The sequence below is a fragment of the Podarcis liolepis genome, assembly GCF_965112155.1.
Source record: "Podarcis liolepis genome assembly, chromosome: 4".
Lineage (NCBI taxonomy): Eukaryota > Metazoa > Chordata > Lepidosauria > Squamata > Lacertidae > Podarcis > Podarcis liolepis.
In genome coordinates, this window is record NC_139558.1 from 51,288,490 (window position 1) to 51,304,854 (window position 16,365).

Sequence of the window (16,365 nt, forward strand, 5' to 3'; positions counted from 1 at the left end):
ATACCATTGGGCAGGGCTGTCAAACAATTTCAGAAATATTTTAACTTAAGAGCCCACTCCCCAAGATAGGACAATAGGACCTACAACAAGATGCTACAGCATATCCTCACCTTCTAACAGAAGCACTGTTGTTCAGGGTTCCAGCCAGCTATCCTCTCCAACCAGAACATACCACTGCCACCCCCCACCCCCCTCAGTTTTCTGTTTTTATTTCCCGACTGAAACCGAACTGTATATACCATGGCTATAGGGAACATTCTGGGGCTGTTTGGGCTATCTATCATACGAAAAATGGACGTTGAGAGGTTACTGTGCATCACGACTCACAGCTGTGCACATTAAGCAGGCCTCGTGGAAAACATGCACATAATCCTTTCAGGAAGAGGTCAATATACCTAATCTCCCACAAGACTTGGGTAATGTGTATATATCAACTAAATTTTTCACATTCTCCTACTGTTATGAATAATCCCCAACAGGTTTTTAGAAAACAATCTGTAATTCTAGTGATCTCTGAACATGCTAATGACTCCTTCACATTTCCCTATTACCCTGTTTTAGTAACCATTTGCTGGTATTCTCAACTTGCATTTGCTATTAGAGTTTAGCAAAGGATCGCTCACAAATATACAGTGAGCACACCCTAGTGGGGGAAAAATATACTTTAAGTGATCACACCATTAATCCCTCCCCACAACACCCTAAACTAATTCACAGACAACTGATATCTATATTACAGCAGAAGGAGAGAAACCAGAAATGCATATTAGTATATTTTTACTTTCTTTGCTTCTACTGCATGTGCATCTTGGGAACCTGTCCATCTCATCTCCTGGCCTGCACTCTCTTTGGTAATACACCCTGAGCATGCCACTCCCCCAACTTCATATTTCTAACTTTGATTAGGTATCTGTATAAATCTAAGTATTATAATTATTTTGCACCCCCTTGGTTCAGTGCCCCTGTGGACAACATAGGTGGCCGGTTGTCCAGCAGTTTATAATGAATTGTGATATCCAACAAAGTAATGTCTTCAGTGGCTTCAATATGCTTTTCTGAATGTCAACACAGAACAAAATGCTTCTTCCTCCAAAAGCCTTTTTCTTAGAATGGGCATAGCTCCTTTTTTTTACAGCAGGCAGCGCTCTAATTGATGGGTTGTTGGAGAACAGTCCTATATCTGAAGAACTGGCCTTGTCGCAGTACAGCTTAAAGATGAAAAACGACAAGAAGGAAGAGCAGTCTGGGGCCTTGTAGATGCCCATCAACTGTTGCCACCAGGACAGCAGCCTGAGCAGGCACACAAGTCACCTGGTCATAGTCCTCCCTAATATGGTGACATGCAGTGTATTCCTATTTACATTCAAGTGGTTATTTATAAATGTGCAAATGTTATGCACTTTGTCTCCCTTTTCGAGATGCATTTCCTCATTCTTGTCCCTGGATAAGGACTGCAGGAAATTCAGGAAAAGCATAGTGAGAATTAGCTACCACCTTTGTTTTCCCATAGACCTAAATTTGCATCTATACATATAAATTAGGATATGCATATTTTACGCAAATGTGTGTGATGGGCCTGTGCTTGAATCTTTTAAGTACCTCCTTAGGCAGGCATTACAAATGGGGCAAATGTTACTCCTCCACTGGTAATTCAAGTCCTGCTTATGTCCTAGTGCCTTAGAAAGAGAAATCCTTCAGGATGCAGTGCAGAAGAGTCACTTCCACACACATCCTCACCAAGGTGGCAGATTGCTAGGGATGACCAAATCTCTCAAGTTCAGATTATCGTTCCACATCACTGTGCATTTATTTTGAAAAGTCCTTTTGAATCAGCATTTTAGTGTGACTGATTAGTGCTGCCAATATACACATTTTAATGTAATTTTGCCTGATGTACACATTTTTGCAAGACCATTTCACCCAATTTTCATCAATATAAGCACTCTTTATTATGTACACTATACACTAGTATATGTACTTTTGTATGCATTACTTATCTGAAGAACTGCACTGCAAAATTCAGGGAAGTGTGAATTCCAAAGGACTGTTGTTTTTCAGCTTGCATATTGCAGTGTAAGAGAACTGATAGACCTATCTGGCTTAACTGTGAGGTCCTTCCTCAATATGATCCCATCTAGATGGTTCTGCACAGTGGAGATTTCAGTGGGCCAGAAAGAGAGAACAGCGGGCCAGATGCCGGCAGAATGCATAGCTCTTGGCGAGTGGTTCACATATTATTCCACAGGGAACATATTCCACAGCATGTTCCAGCACAGCATGTTCCAGCACATGGATATGTTTCTATATTTCAGGAGCTACACATATTCACACACAGGTTAAAAAGGCTTAAACTTGCAGGATCCCAGGAGATATGATAGCCATCTTCAAATATCTCAAGGGCTGTCACATGGAAGATGGAGCAAGTTTGTTTCTCCTGCTCCAGAGGGTAGAAACCGAACCAATGGATCCAAGTTGCAAGAAAGGAGATTCCAACTAAACATCTGGAATAACTTTCTGATGGTAAGAGTTGTTGACAGTGAAGAAGACTTCTTGGAAGATTGTGAACTCTCCTTCCTTGGAGGTTTTTAAGCAGAGATTGAATGGCCATCTGTCGTGGATGCTTTAGATTCCAGCATTGCCGGGGATTGGACTAGATGAACCTCAGGGTCCCTTCCAACTCTATGATTCTATAATTCCAGAACTAGCTCCCTGTACGGTCATTTCAATGCAATAAGCTAAACAGGTAGAAAGGGAGAGAAACCATACTTGGTATCCCCCAGTTTAAATTGACTAGTGATCTAAGAGTGTAGCACAGAAATATGAGGAGGAAAGTGTAAGAAGTTGGAGGATTCCATGAGGAGAGCAAAGAACACAGGAAGAAGAATGCTTCAGCCAAGACCATATAACACCGGTCCTGAAAGACCTACATTGGCTCCCAGCATGCTTCTGAGCGCAATTCAAAGGGCTGGTGCTGCTCTTTAAAGTCCTAAATGGCCTGGGCCCAGTATAACTGAAGGAGCATCTCCACCCCCATGGTTTAGCCTGGACACTGAGGTCCAGTGCCTTCTGGCGGTTCCCTCACTATGAAATGTGAGGTTACAGGGAACCAGGCGGAAAGCATTCTCAGTGGTGGCGCCCGCCCTGTGGAATCCCATCAGATGTCAAGGAAATAAACAACTACCTGACTTTTAGAAGACATCTGAAGGCAGCCCTGTTTAGGGAAGTTTGATATTTTATTCTGTTCTAATATTCTGTTGGGAGCTGCCCAGATTGGCAGGGGAAACTCAGCCAGATGGGCGGGATATGTATATATGTATGTATGTATGTATGTATGTATGTATGTATGTAGTAGTAATAGTAGTAGTAGTAGTAGTAGTAGTAGTAGTAGTAGTAATATAAAAACAGAAAACCAGTATTTAACAAAAGTGTTCCAGCATTTGCAGAAATCCTTCTCTGAGCCCATGGGATGGTGAATAGGGAGGCCTGGAGATACATCACTCTCAGCATTAGGGGACTCCCCCTGGGGACAGCGTTTGAAAGTTGGGGAGGGCTGGAATATCCAATAAGCAAAATAAGCATGTGCTTATGGAATAAGGGAAGGGGTGCACCACAGAAATTTTCCATTGCCAGATTTACCATGGACAATATGGTGCAGCTGAACAACCCCCCCCAACATTATTTAAACAAGTATAGAAAAATAAACATTGTTTTCCATCTTGCTGTAGATTCTCTTTCGTTTTGAAAAATAAAGTTTTATTTTACGGTTTATTATTGGTTATCTTTGGAATGAGATATATATGGGCAAACCAAAATCTTTTAAGTGCTTCAGGTCTCGAAGGTATTAATCCATCCCTGGATTTGGGGCAGCACAACTGAAAAGACCCTGTGTCATGATCCATGGCATGACCTGCTATGTTTCTGGCCCAGAACTGCTTTGAGACTCCAGGACAAGAGGAGTGGGAGCCGACTGCTGTCACTGGTACTTATGATAATCATGGGAGGCCCTTCTTCATGTGTCCCCTCCACAAGAGGTCCGGAGAGCGGCAATATGACAATAAGCCTTTTCTGCTGTGGCTCCCTGTCTGTGCAATTCTCTCCTCATGAAGGCTCACCTGGTGCCTTCATTATATATCTTTAGGGGCCAAGCAAAAAGTTTTCTCTATAACCAGGCCTTTCCTGAAGAAAATTCTACATCCTTCTACATCCCAGTAAGGGGGGGTTAATGGTTTGTTTTTGTTTCATGCTGTATTTTGTGTTCCCATTTTGTATTTTTATGCAGTGAACCGTCCTGCAAACTTCGGATGATGGGCGGTATACAAATTAATGAAATAGATAAATAAATCATGAGAGTTGATGGAGACTCAATGGATATCAGTTACCCTCCTGACACCATCACAAAAAGGAAAAGAGCAGAAATGGAGCTCAGAAATGAAAACTCCTTCTTGACATATCAGTTGGTTCCATTCTCTCTGACTGAGATGCTCACGCTCAGAATACAACAGGGAAGTTTGTTATGCACTTAGCATACGTGCAACTCAATTGCTCAGAAATTGGATATTAATGCACTAAGTAGGTAGAAGCTGCTATTTCTCATTTGTGAGGAGATAATGAAGTTAGCATACACACTTGGTCATAGTCTGAGAAAAGGACATCTTCCCATTGTCCTGAGGATCAGAAGGAGCACATCTGCATTTCAGATTTTAAGAAGTTTTGAACAGGTCTGAAATAGAATCCACTGATACTGCTTCCTCATCCCTCTCCTTCCTGTATATGGACCATACCTCCTATCAAAACAAGTCATTACCACAAAAGCAATATGAACCGTGAAACAATGACAGGAATAAATATTCAGTGACATATCAATACATCAACTTTGAATGAATCACGAAGGAGGTTTTCCCATCCATTTCACTGTGAGTGTGGAATTTTGTGGAATCATTGCCTTTAAAAATGAGCATATATGAGGGGGATACCTAGGCCAATGAATCTGCTAAAGTTGTGTTCCTCCTTGCATGAGAAAGTTGCAGGTAAAAAAGAAAAGAAACATTGCCAGATAAAGGATGTTGCCAGTTAGAATGTCCTGAGTCTCATTTACCTGTTGCTCAAGATAGGAAAATGCAACACATGGAAGCAGCAGCTTCTTGTGACCACAAAACGGTTGGATTTTTTGACATAAAAGATATAAGAAATCAACTGAAATGTTGCTACAAAAGTCCGTTGACTTGCATTGTTTCCTGAACCCGACGTCCAGTTCTTGGCTTTTGGGTTTACTAACGGTTATTTCATTGCCCCAATTATCAATAGCATTTTCACCTCAAGGGGCTGCAACAGGAAGGAGGAGGTCTTCTTGAACCATATAAATTAGCCTTGCCCTTCTGAGTTTTGATATCCTGCTGTTTCTCATCGAGCTGTTCAGCAACTCATTCAGGTGGGGTAAGTCAAGTGGTTCTAGCGACTGGGAGGCAAGGGATTTGGTTTGATTTTCATTTTAATGCAACTCTACCCACTTCGCAATACACAAACTGAAATGAGGCTTTTGTTCTAAATTCAGACTTCTGCGAATGTTGTGCTACCCTCTCCAACCAAAAGAAGATGTACGGAAAGTGCACATAGGGGACTTAGAAAGGGAGACCAAAATGCTTTCTTAGTTAGGATTGTGTTGCTGGATCAAACCCAAAGTTTATCAAGTCCAGCATCATGGCACATGGCACATTCCTAAACTTCAAAACTTGTTGTGGGATGGGGTTGTTAGTGGTACCCCAGCAGTACATGCACTCCTTCCTATCCCTACTCAGATGTGAATTTTCATTGGTTTGAATCTTGCCACTTGACTAAGCCATTTTCAGTCTCAGCCCTCGCAACGTGAGAGATGATAATACTGATTCGCCTTAGAGGAATGATGTCATCATAACTGCACTTTTGGACACTAGAAATGCTATGCAAATGGCAAACAAAAAACTGCCTTTTTTGACCTTTCTTTATGGAAAAAAGCAGATTGAACCTCTGTTGAGTCACACCTTTGATATGAAATGCTTTTACAGGTCTGAAGATTCTGTGAAGATTTCACATAAAAATGAACTTCAAATGGATCTGGCTGCTGGCACTTATCCTGATCATCGGATTGACTAGTGTGGCGGATGCCAGGCGTGGCCGTCGCCGAGGCGGCAGCCGAGGTGGTCGACGGGATGGCCGACCCGGTTTTCGCTGGGGCCGCCGCTGGGGCCGCCGCTGGGGCCGAGGCTGAAGAGGTAAGCGACAGATTTTATTTCTTTTCATTTTTAAAGAGAAACAACAAATAGATATCAAGAGCTTATCCCATAGCTGTTCCTGGGGAATGGGGGCTATGTCATAATTTGGTAATACATCTGGGTGTTTTTTTAAAAAAAAGTGCTGATGAAGCACTTGTGCTCTGCTTCTGGACAGTGGTGGAGGGGCCTGAGCACAAATTTCTAAGGGGGCGCAACCAGCTGTCCCCACGTCAGGCTCCCTCATTGAGGCCTTCGAGGTTAATGCAGTGGCAGTGCCTCCTTCTTGTGGCAGGCGACAGGATGCCAGTGCGTGCCCTGCCCCTGGGCCAGACGTAGGAAGGCGGGAAAGCACTGCCAGAGTCATGTGTGTTGCACCTCGCTGCAAGAAGAGGAGAGTGAGGCGACACAGCGGCAGTCCTGGCTTTGGGTTTCTCTGCCTTATCTCTGCTACCAGTCAGGGCTAGTTTGCAAGGAGAGACTCCCACGATTAGATGTCGCTTAGCAAAGGGACTGACTGCTGCCCAGTCTACCATCCCCAGGCGCCGGCAACCCACACTATGCCCCTGCTTTAGGAAGCATAATGTAAATGACTGAGAGCTCGGAGGTCTCCCCATCTCAGCCCCCATCAACATTTATCTCATTTTAAGCAGCACTTCGTTGTGGGTTCTCTACAGATATTATCAAACACCTGCAATTTCTGAGAAAATAATAATCCTGACCTACCTTGGTCCAAAGTCTCTTGAACACACACACAAACACACACACACACACACACACACTTTGTAACTGGCAGGCTTACGAACCCTGTCTCTGCCCCTCTTTCTACCATTTTGCATGACAAGTATCGTCCTCCTTCCCCATTTCCTTCATGTTTTGCATCAGAGAGGTTGATCTCTCTCAACCCACAACCTCCCATTTGGAAAAATCTACTATGTTTACAATCGTATGGATGCGTTTAACTTAACCCCTGGGTAAAGGAAGGTTCCCTAAATCATTTTGGCCAACTTTTCTCCCACAACATGGGATACAATCCAGAGAGGGCAAAGGCTATAGGGATAGCAAGGAAAGGGAATGGAAGAGAAAGAAACAGCAGGTGCAATGACACAGGAAATCAATAAAGCTGGACTAAGTCACAACTAACTTCAGTCCATTGATTTCTTTGGGTCTACAACCCTTAGTTGACAACCCAAGTAGGAAGCCATCCAGACAAGACCAAGGATAACCCCCAACTTATCCATAACCAATGAAATTCCTCCCAAGCCCTATTCAGAGTCCAGACAGTTGAAACAGGAATGTTCACCCTCTAAGCAGCTTTCTCATCTTTTCATTTCAGCAAATTAGAACGAAATGAAGGCACAGACCAGGAACGTCTGACAACGGCATCCCTCTAAGACAAAAACAGAAAACAAAACGCTAGCATAGCAGTCGCTTTTCAACATTTCCTGCTGTCTACCCTGATCCCTGCTTCTTTCCTTGCCATGGAGATCAGTCTGCGCACAACAACTGCAAATCATCTCCTCCCAAAATCTATAAACGTAGCTAGTTAGTCTCAGCTCCATAGTATTTTTGCCAACCTTGGCTATTACTCTTGAGAATGTAGAAATGCATTTTATTTCCCCGTTTGCATTATCTCTATGAAACTTTCTTGTGCAGTCAGCATATTAAAGCCTTGCAAAAAAAAAATGATGATGTGCTTCTCTTTTTGATGCTATTAACATTTTTTCACCTTTAAGCTCTTATCTCACAGCAGTGCAAAGTGGCACAAGTCTATTTTCCAAGTAGGCTGGATATCTAGCAATATATTTTACAACAAGAATACAGTCTAGAGCAGGGATAGGCAAACTCGGCCCTCCAGGTGTTTTGGAACTACACTTCCTATCATCCCTGACCACTGGTCCTGCTAGCTAGGGATGATGGGAGTTGTAGGACAAAAACAACTAGAGGGCTGAGTTTGCCTATGCCTGGTATAGATCTTGAGATTATTTTCCTCCTCGATTAGCTGGTGTTACAAGCTCCTCATCCAACAGTGGACATCCATCCATCAACCTTTAACTCAAAGGAGAGGTGCACTGCAGAAAGGTGCCTGTGGGACAAATGGCTTCAGGTGACTTAAAGCCAGGGGTCTGCAACCCGCGGCTCGGGAGCAGCATGAGGCTCTTTTACACCTTTGCCGCGGCTCCGGGGCAGATACTAGCGAGGGGAGGAGGCGCATTGTGCGCCCCGACACTCCCCACTGTGGCGGGCGCTGTACTGGCTGTGACGTCACATGGGGGCGGTGTGTGCATTAGTCATGCACCATCCCGAACGTCACCTTCCCGCCCGCCTGCTACATTGTAAGGGGCATGTACACTGGTCACTGCATTGAAAGGGGGCGTGTACGCTGGTCACTGTTTTGAAGGGGAGTGAAGAACACACACAAAAAAAAGGTAACTTGTTAATTTAACGTTTATTTCTATGAGGAGGAGTAATTCTGAGGGGTCAAAAAAAGAAATAATAAAAAAGTGACAAAAAAGTTATTTTTATAAAGACGAGTTTTGCAGCTCCCAGTTTTTTTTCTTCGGAAACGGGTCCAAGTGGCTCTTTTTGTCTTAAAGGTTGCAGACCCCTGCTTAAAGCTGTTGGGCCACATCACATGATGTGGAGAGGCAAAGGGGGAAGGGGAGCTGTGGTGGACCTATGGGAAATCGTCCAATCCAAGGTATGCCAATCATTCAGACTCAGAGCATCATCCAATCCATTCACTGTGAAATGCAAAGAGACACAATTCCACCATCCCTTTTCAAGTGTGAGAGTGTCCATCCTTTTGTCAGTGTGAGATTGAAATGGTGTGCATCAGCTACAGAACCAGTCCTTTATCCAGTATGGTACCTGCTCTCTCTCCCTGTGGCTAATGCAGGTTTGGGGGATGATTTCAGACTCAAAGCATCATCCATTCACTACCCTATTCTCATACTTGGGGTCAGGGTGCTGGCTGCTTAAATAGGCAATCTGAGGAAAACCCACCATTGGCTCCATTGGCTTTGCCCTCCACACAGCCCAAGTCCCAGCTAGCATCCCCATTTGCCAAAGCAGGGAGCAGGCTTATGCCCTCTCCGCCCACCAGGAAGGTCCCAGACAGTTTGAATAGCTCTCTCAGGGCCCCAGTGAAGCATCCTCCGTCCTGCAATGCCGCCGCACGCAAAAGGTGAGTGGGCTTCTCATACCATGGGGCAGGGCTGTCAAACAATTTCAGAAATATTTTAACTTAAGAGCCCACTCCCCAAGATAGGACAATAGGACCTACAACAAAATGCTACAGCATATCCTCACCTTCTAACAGAAGCACTGTTGTTCAGGGTTCCAGCCAACTATCCTCTCCAACCAGGACGTACCACTGCCACCCCCACCCCCTTCAGTTTTCTGTTTTTCTTTCCCAACTGAACTGTATGCATCATGGCTATAGGGAACATTCTGGGGCTGTTTGGGCTATCCATCGTATGGAAAATGTACGTTGAGAGGTTACTATGCATAACAACTGACAGCTAGGCACATTAAGCAGGCCTCATGGAAAACATGCACATAATCCTTTCAGGAAGAGATCAATATACCTAATCTCCCACAAGACTTGGGTAATGTGCATATATCAACTAAATATTGCACATTCTCCTACTGTTATGAATATTGAAATTGAAATACTTTATTGTCACTTGTACAACTTGTATACAGTGAGATTACACGAGCACCCCCCCACTCAGCTCTGTTGGTCTTAATTCCCCTCGTTTACTAACGCACGCCCACCAAACCTGAAAGTCAGTTGCCCTGTTCTTATCTTTTCATTCAGCAGCCTAACAGCCCACGGATAGAAGCTGTTCTTTACCCTGTTGGTGCGACTAATAATGCTTCTATATCTTCTGCCTGAGGGCAGGGGATCAAGAAAGTGCCGGCCAGGGTATGAATCATCCCTGAGAATTTTCCTCACTCTCCTGAGGCAACGTTTTTCCGCAATTTCATACTGCAGATTCACAGGACAGCCCATAATATGTTGTGCTGTATTCACCACCCTCTGTAGGCACTTCCTATCAGTTGATGTCAAATCAGCGTACCACACCGTGATGCAGTATGAAAGGACACTTTCTATTGTGAACCGGTAGAAGGAGATCATCAAATGTTGATTGACATCTTTCTTTCGCAATACTCTGAGGAGATGGAGTGTCTGTTGGGCTTTCTTAACCACCTGGGTTGTATTGATTTTCCAAGTAAGGTCTTCACTGAGATAAACTCCTAGGAATAATCCCCAACAGGCTTTTAAAAAACAATCTTTGTAATTCTAGTGATCTCTGAACATGTTAATGACTCCTTCAAGTTTCCCAATACCCTGTTTTAGTAACCATTTGCTGGTATTCTCAACTTGCATTTGCTATTAGAGTTCTGCAAAGGCTCTCTCACAAATATACGGCGTGCACTCCCTAGTGGGGGGAAATATACTTTAAGTGATCACACCATTAATCCCACCCCACAACACCCTAAACTAATCCACAGAGAACTGATATCTATATACAGCAGGAAGGAAACCAGAAATGCATATTAGTATATTTTTACTTTCTTTGCATGTGCATCTTGGGAACTTGTCCATCTCATTTCCTGGCCTGCACTCTCTTAATGAGGGCAAGGTGAACTTTGGTAATACAACACCCTGAGCATGCCACTCCCCCAACTTCATATTTCTAACTTTGATTAGGTATCTGTATAAATCTAAGTATTATAATTATTTTGCACCCCCTTGGTTCGGTGCCCCTGTGGACAACATAGGTGGCTGTTTGTCCACCATTTTATAATGAATTGTGATACCCAGCAAAGTAATGCCTTCAGTGGCTTCAATATGCTTTTCTGAATGCCAACACAGAACAAAATGCTTCTTCCTCTAACAGCCCTTTTCTTAGAATGGGCATAGCTGTGGCTCCCTGTCTGTGCAATGCTCTCCCCATGGAGGCTCACCTGGTGCCTTCCTTATAGATCTTTAGGGACCAGGCAAAAAGTTTTCTCCATAACCAGGCCTTTCCTGATGAAAAGTCTACATCCTTCTACATCCCAGTAAAGGGGGGGTTGATGGTTTGTTTTTGTTTCATGCTGTATTTTGTGTTCCCATTTTGTATTTTTATGCAGTGAACTTCGGATGATGGGCAGTATACATATTAATTAAATAGATAAACAAATCATGAGATCTGATGGAGACTCAATGGATATCAGTTACCCTCCTGGCACCATCACAAAAAGGAAAAGAGCAGAAATGGAGCTCAAAAATGAAACCTCCTTCTTGACATATCAGTTGGTTCCATTCTCTCTGACTGAGATGCTCACGCTCAGAATACAACAGGGAAGTTTGTTATGCACTTGGCATATGTGCAACTCAACTGCTCAGAAATTGGATATTAATGCACTAAGTAGGTAGAAGCTGCTATTTCTCATTTGGGAGGAGATAATGAAGTTAGCATACACACTTGGTCATAGTCTGAGAAAAGGACATGTTCCTATTCCCATTGTCCTGAGGACCAGAAGGAGCACATCTGCATTTCAAATTTTAAGCAGCTTTGGACAAGTCTGAAGTAGAATCCACTGATACTGCTTCCTCATCCCTCTCCTTCCTGTTTATGGACCATACTTCCTATCAAAACAAGTCATTACCACAAAAGCAATATGAACCATGAAACAATGACAGGAATAAATATTTAGTGACATATCAATACATCATCTTTGAACGAATCACAAAGGGGGTTTTCCCATGTTGAGGCTCATCCATTTCACTGTGAGTGTGCTGACCCTTGCGATTTTCCCAAGTTCTGGAAAATCAACTGCATGATTTGTGGTAGCCCTCCATATTGGTTACCCTACTCTACCATATTGGGAGGGTAATTATTCATGTCTAGGACCACTTTTATTGTTCTCATTCTTTTAAGTGAGGTGTTCGTGTGTGTGTGTGTGTGTGTGTGTGTGTGTAGCACTTGAGGTCTTGTTTAATTGATACTTTTATCTTTGGGTCTAATGTTTTGTGTTATTTCTTACTTTTATTATGTCAGTCACATTGAGACACTTGTACATACTGACAAATAAATATAATAAATACATACATTCTGTTCTAAAGGAACAGAAATTACTGAGCTCCTAAAAAAATCTCTTCCTTGCAGTGACTACAGAAAAATTATAGACTTTTTAAAAAAAATGCCCAGTCTGAAATATAAACCTTGCCCAGCACCATCAAAAGCCTTCTCAAGTAGATATTCAAATATTGGTTTTGTGGAAACATTGCCTTAAAAATGAGCATATATGAGGGGGATACCTTTAAAAATGAGCATATATGAGAGGGATACACAATGAATCTGCTAAACTTGTGTTCCTCCTTGCATGAGAAAGTTGCAGGTAAAAAAGAAAAGAAACATTGCCAGATAAACGAGATTGCCAGTTAAAATGTCCTAAGTCTCATTTACCTGTTGCTCAAGATAGGAAAATGCAACACATGGAAGCAGCAGCTTCTTGTGACCACAAAACAGTTGGATTTTTTTGACATAAAAGATATAAGAAATCAACTGAAATGTTGCTACAAAAGTCTGTTGACTTGCATGGTTTCCTGAACCCAACGTCCAGTTCTTGGCTTTTGGGTTTACTAACGGTTATTTCATTGGCCCAATTATTGATAGCTGTTTCACCTCAAGGGGCTGCAACAGGAAGGAGGAGGTCTTCTTGAACCATATAAATTAGCCTTGCCCTTCTGAGTTTTGATATCCTGCTGTTTCTCATTGAGCTGTTCATCATCTCATTCAGGTGGGGTAAGTCAAGTGGTTCTAGCGACTGGGAGGCAAGGGATTTGGTTTGATTTTCATTTTAATGTAACTCTACCCACTTCACAATACACAAACTGAAATAAGGCTTTTGTTCTAAATTCAGCCTTCTGTGAATTTTGTGTTACCCCCTCCAACCAAAAGAAGATATACAGAAAGTGCACATAAGGGGCTTAGAAAGGCAGATAAAGGTGAAAATAGCAGACCAAAATGCATTCTTAGGGAATATTGCTTGGAAAAATGTGTACGTGAGGCAAGCTGCATACAAAAAAGGGGGGATGTTAGGAGAAATTTTGATGAATCTTCATGCAAACTTATAAGAAAATTCAAAGTTGATGGCACAATGCAGCAAACTGAATCTGAGATTGTTGCAATGAGAAATTGAGAGACTCTGAAACTGACAGGTTCATCCATCTCTAACTGGTGTGTGAGAGTGTGAATGCACATAAATGGAGTTGGAGTCTTTTGATTTCCATGAGCCAGTTGAATTGAGTTGTGGCCTGCAGAAAGAGCCTGGGAGAGCCAGGTTTCCTCATGCTTTGTAAATATACCATGCTTGCTATGATATCCGTGCCGATAAGACACAGCTGCTTAAGTGTTTGGGCCTGTTGATGAATTTTTATCTTGTAGTTTATTCCTCCATTCAAGTACATTTATCTTGTATTTCTACCTGTTTCCTTCCCTTTATTTGTGTAACTTTGCTGCTCAAGTTCATTAATATTTACCTCTTTCTCCTCTCTGATGCAGCAGGAAACAGAAAGATTCAGAACTTTATTAGTTAGGATTGCCTTGCTGGATAAAACCCAAACTTTATCAAGTCCAGCATCATAACAAATGACACATTCCTAAACTTTGAAACATTGGGGGGGGGTAGTGATACCCTAGGAGTACATGCACCTACTCAGATGTGAATTTTCATTGGTTTGAATCTTGCCACTTGAGCAAGCCATTTTCAGTCTCAGCCCTCACAATGTGGGAGATAATAATACTGATTTACCTTAGAGGAATGATGTCATCACAACAGCACTTTTGGACACCAGAAATGCTATACAAATGTCAAACCAAACACTGCCATTTTGGGCCTTTCTTTATGGAAAAAAAGCAGATTGAACCTCTGTTGAGTCACACCTTTGATATGAAATGCTTTAACAGGGCTGAAGATTCTGTGAAGATTTCAGATAAAAATGAACTTCAAATGGATCTGGCTGCTGGCAATTCTCCTGATCGTAGGATTGGCTAGTGTGGCGGATGCCAGGCGTGGACGGGGAGGTGGACGAGGCCGCCGAGGTGGCTTTCGACGAGGCTTTCGCCGAGGTTGGCGCTGGGGCCGCCGCGGGGGTCGAGGCTGAGGAGGTAAGCGACAGGTTTTATTTGTTTTCATTAAAAGAACACACCCAAAAACTAATAGATATCAAGAGCTTATTCTCCAGCTGTTCTCGGGGAATGGGGGGATATGCCATACATTTGGTAATACATCTGGTTTTTTTAAAAAAAGTGCTGCCCTAGCCAAGTTTAAGGTGAAGCACTTGTGCTCTGCTTCTGGACAGTGACGGTGGGGCCCTGAGCACAAATTTCTAAGGAGGCGCAACCAGCTGCCACCATGTCAGGCTCCCTCATAGAGGCCTTCGAGGCTAATGCAGTGGCAGTGCCTCCTTCTTGTGGCAGGCGAAGGGATGCCAGTGCGTGCCCTGCCCCTGGGCCAGACGTAGGAAGGCGGGAAAGCACTGCCAGAGCCATGTGTGTTGCGCCTCGCTGCAAGAACAGGAGAGTGAGGCGACACAGCGGCAGTCCTGGCTTTGGGTTTCTCTGCCTTATCCCTGCTACCAGTCGGGGCTAGTTTACAAGGAGAGACTCCCACGATTAGATGTCGCTTAGCAAAGGGACTGACTGCTGCCCAGTCTACCATCCCAGGCGCCGGCAACCCACACTATGCCCCTGCTTTAGGAAGCATAATGTAAAGGACTGAGAGCTTGGAAGTCTCCCCATCTCAGCCCCCATCAACATTTATCTCATTTTAAGCAGCTCTTCGTTGTGGGTTCTCTACAGATATTATCAAACACCTTCAATTTCTGAGAAAAGAATAATCCTGACCTACCTTGGTCCAAAGTCTCTTGAACACACACACACACACACACACACACACTTTGTAACTGCTGGGTGTTACTAGAACTGGCAGACTTAAGAACCCTGTCTCTGCCCCTCTTTCTACCATTTTGCATGACAAGTATCGTCCTCCTTCCCCATTTCCTTCATGTTTTGCATCAGAGAGGTTGATCTCTCTTAACCCACAACCTCCCATTTGGAAAAATCTACTATGTTTACAATCGTATGGATGCGTTTAATTTAACCCCTGGGTAAAGGAAGGTTCCCTAAATCATTTTGGCCAACTTTTCTCCCACAACATGGGATACAATCCAGAGAGGGCAAAGGCTATAGGGATAGCAAGGAAAGGGAATGGAAGAGAAAGAAACAGCAGATGCAGTGACACAGGAAATCAATAAAGCTGGACTAAGTCATAACTAACTTCAGTCCATTGATTTTTTTGGGTCTACAACCCTTAGTTGACAACCCAAGCAGGAAGCCATTCAGACAAGACCAAGGATAACCCCCAACTTATCCATAACCAATGAAATTTCTCCCAAGCACTATTCAGAGACCAGACAGTTGAAATAGGAATGTTCACCCTCTAAGCAGCTTTCTCTTCTTTTCATTTCAGCAAATTAGAACGAAATGAAGGCACAGACCAGGAACGTCTGACAACGGCATCCATCTAAGACAAAAACAGAAAACAAAACGCTAGCATAGCAGTCACTTTCTTCATTTCCTGCTCTCTATCACGAATTTCTGCTTCTTTCCTTGCCAGGGAGGTCAGTCTGCGCACAACAACTGCAAATCATCTCCCCCAAAAGCTATAAACTAGTATAGGCAAGCTCGGCCCTCCAGATGTTTTGGGACTACAACTCCCATCATCCCTAGCTAACAGGACCAGTGGTCAGGGATGCTGACCAAAACATCAGGAGGGCCGAGTTTGCCTATGTCTGCTATAAATGTAGCTAATTAGTCTCAGCTCCATAGTAATTTTTGCCAACCTTTGCTATTACTCTTGAGAATGTGGAAATGCATTTTATTTCCCACTGTTTGCTTTATCTTTATGAAGCTTTCTTGCACATTCAGCATATTAAAACATTGCAAAAAAATAATGATGTGACATGTTTCTCTTTTTGATGCACTTGACACTTTTTCACCTTTAAGCTCTTATCTCACAGCAGTGCAAAGTGACACAAGTCTATTTTCCAAGTAGGCTG

General features: G+C 43.2%; 2 long non-coding RNA genes across 3 annotated transcripts; both read left to right on the forward strand.

Annotated features, from left to right (window-relative positions):
- Positions 1–5,397: 5,397 nt before the first annotated feature.
- LOC310705865 lies at positions 5,398–7,915 on the forward strand. Its single transcript, XR_014525501.1, has 3 exons — positions 5,398–5,433; positions 6,042–6,248; positions 7,582–7,915. It is a non-coding gene; the product is annotated as an uncharacterized lncRNA (long non-coding RNA).
- A 5,097-nt stretch (positions 7,916–13,012) lies between these two features.
- Positions 13,013–15,888, forward strand: LOC310704850. Of its 2 annotated transcripts, none has more exons than XR_014525065.1 (3): positions 13,013–13,043; positions 14,213–14,413; positions 15,777–15,888. It is a non-coding gene; the product is annotated as an uncharacterized lncRNA (long non-coding RNA). The 2 variants fall into 2 exon arrangements; XR_014525066.1 differs by having other exon boundaries at positions 13,017–13,048.
- Positions 15,889–16,365: the final 477 nt, after the last annotated feature.